The sequence below is a fragment of the Muntiacus reevesi genome, chromosome 11, assembly GCF_963930625.1.
Source record: "Muntiacus reevesi chromosome 11, mMunRee1.1, whole genome shotgun sequence".
Lineage (NCBI taxonomy): Eukaryota > Metazoa > Chordata > Mammalia > Artiodactyla > Cervidae > Muntiacus > Muntiacus reevesi.
Genome location: NC_089259.1, coordinates 73,533,743 through 73,542,709, shown reverse-complemented (window position 1 = coordinate 73,542,709; position 8,967 = coordinate 73,533,743). Strand labels below are relative to the sequence as shown.

The 8,967-nt window shown below is 39.0% G+C and overlaps 1 non-coding gene across 1 annotated transcript; it reads left to right on the top strand.

Annotated features, from left to right (window-relative positions):
* Nucleotides 1-7,100: 7,100 nt before the first annotated feature.
* On the top strand, nt 7,101-7,264 carry LOC136144561 (U1 spliceosomal RNA). Its single transcript, XR_010658586.1, has one exon. It is a non-coding gene; the product is annotated as a U1 spliceosomal RNA (small nuclear RNA).
* The last annotated feature ends 1,703 nt before the right edge of the window (nt 7,265-8,967 follow it).

Below are 8,967 nucleotides of genomic sequence, written 5' to 3'. Positions count from 1 at the left end.
TGTATATAAGCCACTCTGTCTACAGCATTTTGTTACGGCAGCCTGAATGGACTAAAACAGGATGATATAATATTTAGTTCTCTATGACTTGCTTTTTTTTACTCAACACTAAATTTCTGAGATTCACTCACACTAATGAGCACAGCTAAGGTTCATTAATGTTCATTACTATAAGATAGATCAATGTGTGACTATACCATGGTCTCTGCATCCAGCTTACCAACGATGAACATGGTGTTGCTTCTAAGTTTTAGTCATTCTTAGGTAATATTGCTGTTCTAATTGGACTGTTCTTGGACCACTTTTTAAAACAACCATCTCTGCTGGCGCCGCTTTGCAGTGCACTTACTGTCCATGTATCTGTGGGATCTGATTCTGGATTCTGCTCCAGTCATCTATTTCTCTATTCCTGTGTCAGTTCAACACTGTCTCAATTACTATGCCTCTAGGGTAAATTTTAAGACACTGTAGTAACCTTACTATTTTTCCTTAGGAATGTTTTGGTTATTCTTAGATCTTTGCTCCTTCACATCAATTACAGATTTAGCATCTCAAATTCAAAGCAAAACTCTTGTTGGGGAACTGGAATTTCAGTGACTCTTTGGGTAGAATTGGCATTCTTACACAATATTGAATCTTGCCTATCCACATAAGATAGCTCTACACTTATTTAGATCTCTTTAATAAACTCTTTTAATTTTCCCAAGGTAGTTCATAATTTTTGGTGTTACAGTAAATGGAATTTTTAAAAATTATATTTCTAATAGATTTTTTCCCAGTGTTTGACAGTAATTGAATTTTTATTAGTGCTGGAGTATCCAGTGACCTTGCTCAACATTCGTATTTATTCTAATAATTCACCTGCTGATTATTTAGCTTTTCTATATTGACAATCATATCATTTCTAAAAATGTTAGCTTCTTTTTTACAAATGCTATACTTTCTTTTTCTTCTTACATTACTTGAGAATAACCCTCAATACAACATTTGAATAGAAGTAGACTTGGGATATCTTTATCTTACTCCTAATACAAAAGAAATGTTAACATTTCACAATTAAGTATATTTGCTGTCAGTTTTTGGAAATAGGTTTATTGGGCTATAGGAGTTCCTTCATATTACTAGCTTGTTAAAGGTGTTCTCTTTTCATTTTTCTGCAATTAAGATGATCATCTTAATAATAAAGAGTTTCATCCTTTATTCTCCTCATCTAGTTAACTTACATATATTAATTGTAACAAAATGGATTTTTGAATGCCAAACTAACTTGCAGTTCTGGGATGAATTCAATTTGTTCATAACGTATTTGTCATTTTTATTCATCACTGGATTCAATTTGCTAAGATCTTTTCTAGGATTTATAAATGAGATGCGCCTATAAGTTTCTTCTCTTGTACTATCTTTGTTAGCTTTTGGTGCTGCTTTAAGTCAATATCTTCCATAAGGAATAAAGAAAATTTCATAAAGAAACAAGACTGAGAGTGACAATAAACAGGATCCTTGATATTAAAATAATTATTCTCTTATATTAGAATAATAATTACCATCTTCCTACTCCCCTTTTCTTATTCCCTCTTCTTATTTATAGAGAATAATTTAAAAGAATAACGAAAAAAAAAAAGAATAACGATGTATACTATGTCACATCTTTTTCTCCAAGCTTTCATATTCTGTAGAATTTGAGCAAGTACAGGAAAAAAGTGTAAATAATAACAGATAGAATTAAATACTTAAGTTATAATTCCTAATTTCTAATCAAACTATCTACCTAAACCAGTTTGCCTACTAATAAAGAGTAAAAACTGTACTTTGGAAATAAATGGTGCTCTATAATTTTCCACTGAATTCTTTAGGACGGTTTCTTAGTATCATGTCATGCCAAGAGTTAATATGTTATTCCACTTAGCAAGATATGTCAATGAATAAGCATGAAAAATAATTTTAAGAAATACTGATAGAAAAAAATAAAGGCAAAGACCAACATATCTTGCTGCTTCCTTGAAAAGTTTAACTGCAGCTGCTGAAATAATTCACGTACTAGCTCCATAGTACACAAGAGAAAAGCTGGACTTGAAGTGAAAGTTGGACTTGAAAGTTGTATTTGTTAAGTACAAACAAGACTGTTGACTCAGTTCTCAACGGGAAAGGTAATGACCTTGGCCCAGCAGTTCAAAACCTAAACCAAAGAAATGTTGTATAAACTATCTAATGACAATTTGAATGAAAATAGGTTTAATTATATTCTAATCGTTCCAGAATAGGAAACCTGAAGTAAATGTGTAAAAACTTTACCTCTCACTACCTTATTTTGAAACTGTGGGCCATTATTTTCCGAGACTGCCATTTTAAAAGTTATAAAAGCAATAGGAAATCGCTGAGTTAAACACATTCAGCACAGTTATTTAGGCATCAGTTCTCACACTCTGGAACCTTCCACATGTCACATGGCTACATGATATTCCCAAGTCATGGATTCTGCCGTTTGATCTCTGATGCCGCCTAAAGATATTTCAGGGCTCCTGAAGCTGGGCAGTTCTCTGAATACACTAAGTATACATATGAAGCAGCTCAAATGCGCCAGTGCTTCCATCAACAACCACTTCAAAGGTCATTAATAACTTACAGGTGTGAGGGTGGAAATGCCCTCTGCACTCCGCTGCCCCTTCCTAAACTCCGGTTACTCTCTCTGGGCCATTTTTCTAATAGTGAGTTCTTAACTTGATATTTCTCTTTCTCCATTTTCTTTTCCCTGGCTCTTGGGCTTTTAAGATGACATTCCAAAATCTTCTAAGAAACACAAAAGCAGACAAAAACGTCCCAGTGTGTTATTTCTAAGGGCTTTTTAAATTTCTTACTAGTTTCTTCAGAGTAGAGGAAAACAAGTTAAATCCTTCTGGAGAAGACACCTATAAGGAAATGGAAACCTGGAGGAGGAAATGGCAACCCACTCTAGTATTCTTGCCTGAAATAGTCCATGGACAGAAGAGCCTGGTGGGCTGCAGTAGTCCAGGGGGTCACAAAGAGTCAGACATGACTGAGCAACTGAGCACCATCACCACCAGACTGATTTAAGAAACAATATGTGTATAACCGATTTGCTTTGTTGTGCACCTGAAACTAACAAAATATTGTATATCAACTATACACCAATTAAAAATTAAAAAAAAAAAAGAAATGGAAAGACAGAACAGGTGGGCAGTAAAAATCTGCATGGTTTGAAACACTGGAAAATTCTGACGGACTCTAACATCTGCTTGGTTTCCACTATTTTTGAAGACAGGCTCTAAAACTTTACTGGCATCTCCAAAAGTGGAAGTGAATTGTGTGTGAGAGAGAAGCTTGATTATATACCTAAATCAAAGTTTCTAAACAGTGTAACTCTTCACATTCTGAACCAGAAATTCTTTGTGGGGGCTTTTGTGTGCATTGTAGGGTACACAGCGGCATCCTTGCCTCTAACCACTAGGCACCAATAACAGGTTTCTCTCCCCACTGTCACAGCCAAAAATACCTCCAGACACTGACAAACGTCCCCTGAGTTGCAAAATCAACTCGAGATCAGTTGAGAACCACTGATCTAGATGGGGGTGTCATCTGATCTTGAGCCTATACATATACATCCAACTCCACACTAGGGCAAGGCAGATGAGACAGGTAAATGCATGCTTACTCACTGGATGAAGCGATATTTACACAGTGCTGAAGCATCACTCTGCCAGAGAAGGCAATGGCACTCCACTCCAGCACTCTTGCCTGGAAAATCCCATGGACAGAGGAGCCTGGTAGGCTGTGGTCCATGGGATCGCTAAGAGTCGGACACGACTGATCGACTTCACTTTCACTTTTCACTTTCATGCATTGGAGAAGGAAATGGCAACCCACTCCAGTATTCTTGCCTGGAGAATCCCAGGGACAGGGGAGCCTGGTGGGCTGACATCTGTGGGGTCGCATAGAGTCGGACACGACTGAGGTGACTTAGCAGCAGAAACATCACTCTGCAGCTTACTTGCAACCACAATGGAGAAAATTAGGAAATAATTGGCAACAGCAAACCTAACCAAGTGACCAAATGCTGCATCACTAGTAATGGGACAAGCTGACAGTATATATATTTAACCTAAATCTAATCAAGCCTCTAGACCTACATCAAGTTTATAGAAAAGAAAAAGGATACAGCAGGTTAAGTGACACCATAAAGAAACAGTCAGATTAGATAAACGCAAAATGTGAGAGGTATTATAACAAGGTAGCCTGGAACTTCCAAAAACTTACTGTAATAAAAAGAAAATCAGAAGTGAGGGACTACTCTAAATTAAAAAATAAAAATAAAGCGATATAACAATGCAGAAACATTTCATTTTATATTTTTTGAGCTATAAAAGATATTTCTTGAAACAATAACAGAAATCTGAATATTAACTAAATATCAGATAGGAGCTAAGTTGTGATAATGGTAATATATTTATATTAGAAAATATCCTTATTCTTAGCAAGGGCATGCTGACACTTCAGGGGCGAAATTTCATGATGTCACTTAGTACAGCCAAATATGTTTTAAAAGTTTCAAGATAAAAGATTAGTGGAAAACCAACCCAATCAAAATATGTGCAGAAGACCTAAACAGACATTTCTCCAAAGAAGACACACAGATGGCTAACAGGCCCATAAAAAGATGCTCAATGTCGCTAATTATTAGACAAACGCAAGCCAAAACTACAATGAGGAACCATCTCACACTGGTCAGAAAGGCCATCAATAAAAAGGCCACAAATAACAAATACTAGAGAAGCTGTGGAGAAAAGGGAACCCTTCTACACTGTTGGTGGGAAGGTAAACTGGTGTAGTCACTATGGAAAACAGTATGGAGGGTCCCCAGAAAACTACAAATAGAATTACCATATGATCCAGAAATCCCATTCCTGGTCATATATGCAGAAAAAAACTAAAATTCAAAAGGATACGTGCACCCCTATATTCATAGCAGCTCTATTCACAATAGCCAAGACAAGGAAACAGCCTAAATGTCCATCAACAGATACAAAGGGATAGAGAAGAGGAGGCATATATACAGTGGACTACGACTCAGCCATAAAAAAGAATGAAATTATGTCATTTGCAGCAACATGGATGGACCTACAGATTATCATACTAAGTGAACGAAGTCAGACAAAAACCACATGACATCACTTATATGTGGAATCTAAGATATGACACAAATGAACTTATCTACAAAACAGACTCACAGACCTAGAGAACAGATTTGTGGTCGCCAAGAGGGAGGGAGATTGAAGGAGGGATGGATTGGGAGTTTGGGATTAGCAGATGCAAACTGTGATACACGGAATGGATAAACAATGGTCCTACTGTATACAATATCCTATGTAACCATAAAGGAAAAGAATATGAAAAAGACTATATACTTTGCTGTGTACCAGAAATTTATACAACACTGTAAATCAACAACACTTCAATAAAAAATTTTTTAAAGAACAGGAGAAAAAAAAGATAAAAGCATGGACTAAACCAAAACTAATGTACAGGTAAAACTGTCTCTCAGATAAACCTTGCGTTTGAGATCTCAGTCTTATCCCAAGCCCCAAGCAGCCAGACGCTTTCCTGTGGCCCCTCAGTTGCCCAGCAGCCCCCTAGAACATACTGCGGACCATGACTGTGACATTTCCCAACCCCTGATTTTCATCAGAATTTTCCTGAGTACTCCATGAAACTAAAGAACAAAACATTAGATTCTAGAGTATATTAAATTACAAATGCATAATTATCGCTGTTAGCATTCTAACTGCTGCTGCTGCTGCTAAGTCACTTCAGTCGTGTCTGACTCTGTGCCACCCCACAGACAGCAGCCCTCCAGGCTCCCCCGTCCCTGGGATTCTCCAGGCAAGAACACCGGACTGGGCTGCCATTTCCTTCTCCAATGCATGAAAGGGAAAAGCGAAAGTGAAGTTGCTCAGTCATATCCGACTCCTAGCGACGTCATGGACTGCAGCTCACCAGACTCCTTCGTCCACGGGATTTCCCAGGCAAGAGTACTGGGCGGGGGGATGCCATCACCTTCTCCAGCATTCTAACTAGGAAGCACTAAACATAACCCCTTACTTGAGGTCAAGGACTTAAACTAGAAACTTCAGGCACTTTGGTGGCATACCAGTGGCTCACAACCTTCTTAAAGCCAAGCCTTATGAAAAATTTGTCTAGGAAAAAAAAAAGCTGTCTACTTCATAAGATCTTATTTTTACTATATAGTTTCCTGACTCAAAAACCAAAATAATACAAAAAATAAAAATTCACTGAGAAGTCTCAGCTACTTCTCCAGTCCCTCTTATTCTATAGACATAACTGTTTTTTTTAATTTTCTGTATTTCAATCCAGTGTTTCTTTATGTAACATAGGCAAAATTTATTTCCCCCTTAAAAAAGTTAGAACAATATACAAACTTCTCAGCTCCTTTCTTTTTCAACTTTTCATTATATCCTAGAGATCTCTATACACACCAGTATGATGAGCTTTTCTTCATTCTCTTTTACAGCTGCATTATACTGTATTTTGTAGATAATCCCATTGTTATTTAACCAGTCCCCTACTACCAGACACTTGCATTGTTCCCAGCCTTTCACTATGTATTATAAGAATGATATCCTAATATACCACAAAGAGTCGGACATGACTGAAGCGACTTAGCACACTTAGCATACATCCTAATTTATGCTGATGTATCTGTAGGATAAATACCTAAAACGGACAATGCTAGATCAAAGGGGGTGGTAGACCGAATAAGGGACCCCCAAAGATGTGAACTGGACATGGAACAACAGACTGGTTCCAAATAGGAAAAGCAGTACATCAAGGCTGTATATTGTCACCCTGCTTATTTAACTTCTATGCAGAGTACCTCATGAGAAACACTGGGCTGGAATAAGCAAAAGCTGGAATCAAGATTGCTGAGACAATATCAATAATCTCAGATATGCAGATGACACCACCCTTATGGCAGAAAGTGAAGAGGAACTAAAAAGCCTCTTGATGAAAGTGAAAGAGGAGAGTGAAAAAATTGGCTTAAAGTTCAACATTCAGAAAACCTAAGATCACTTACCTGGCAGGGGAGATACCATGATCACGAAGGTGGTTTTCCCAGGCCGAGGCTTATCCATTGCACTCCGGATGTGCTGACCCCTGCGATTTCCCCAAATGTGGGAAACTCGACTGTATAATTTGTGGTAGTGGGGGACTGCGTTCGCGCTTTCCCCTGGAAAAAAAAAAAAAGAAAGAAAGAAAACCTAAGATCATGGCATCTGGTCCCATCACTTCATGGGAAATAGATGGGGAAACAGTGGAAACAGTGTCAGACTTTATTTTTGGGGGTTTCAGAATCACTGCAGATAGTGATTGTAGCCATGAAATTAAGACGCTTACTCCTTGGAAGGAAAGTTATGACCAACCTAGATAGCATATTAAAAAGCAGAGACATTACTTTGCCAACAAAGGTCTTTAGTCAAGCCTATGGTTTTTTCAGTGGTCATGTATGGATGTGAGAGTTGGATGGTGAAGAAAGCTGAGCACCGAAAAATTGATGCTTTTGAACTGTGGTGCTGGAGAAGACTCTTGAGAGTCACTTGGACTGCAAGGAGATCCAACCAGTCCATCCTAAAGGAGATCAGTCCTGGGTGTTCATTGGAAGGACTCATGATGAAGCTGAAACTCCAATATTTTGGTCACCTCATGAAAAGAGTTGACTCACTGGAACATACCCTGATGCTGGGAGGGATTGGGGGGCAGGAGGAGAAGGGGACGACAGAGGATGAGATGGTTGGATGGCATCACCGACTCGATGGACATGAGTTTGAGTAAACTCCGGGAGTTGGTGACGGACAGGGAGGCCTGGTGTGCTGCAGTTCAAGGGGTCGCAAAGAGTCAGACACGACTGAGCGACTGAACTGAACAGAAAGATGTGGACAATGTAATCTCAAGAAACTGAATACACTACCTTACATTCAAAAGGAACTCTACAACTATGACTAAGTAGGGACCTCCTTACTTCTGCCCCGACTTACCTGGGTGAGCTGGATGTCATCACAGGGATCTTTACAAGAAGGTCAGTGAGGAAGGAAGCTGCTACACGACTGTCTTCGAAGATGGGGGAAGGGGCCATGACCTCAGAAATACAGATGGCCTCTAGAGACTAGAAAAGGACAGCTCAGTTCAGTCGCTCAGTCGTGTCTGACTCTATGCGGCCCCGTGGACTGCAGCACGCCAGGCTTCCCTGAACATCACCAACTCCTGGAGTTTGCTCAAACTCTTGTCCATTGAGTCAGTGACACCATCCAACCATCTCATCCTCTGTCGTCCCCTTCTCCTCTTGCCTTCAATCTTTTCCAGCATCACGGTCTTTTCCAATGAGTCAGTTTTTCGCATCAGGTGGCCAAAGTATTGTAATTTCAGTTTCAGCATCAGTCCGTCCAATGAATATTCAGGACTGATTTCCTTTAGGATGGACTGGTTGGATCTCCTTGCAGTCCAAGGGACTCTCAAGAGTCTTCTCCAATATCACATTTCAAAAGCATCAGTTCTTTTGTGCTCAGCTTTCTTTATAGTCCAACTCTCACATCCATACATGACTACTGAAAAAACCATAGCTTTGACTAGGCGGACCTTTGTTGGCAAGTAATGCCTCTGCTTTTTAGCATGCTGTCTAGGTTGGTTATAACTTTTCTTCCAAGGAGCAAGCTTTTAATTTCATGGCTGCAGTCACCATCTGCAGTGATTCTGGAACCCAAAAAAGTCAAGTCTGTCACTGTTTCCCCATCTATTTGCCATGAAGTGATGGGATTAGATGCCATGATCTTAGTTTTCTGAATGTTGAGGTGTAAGCCAACTTTTTCACTCTCGTCTTTTCACTTTCATCAAGAGCTCTTTAGTTCTTCTTCACTTTCTGCCATAAAGGTGGTGTCATCT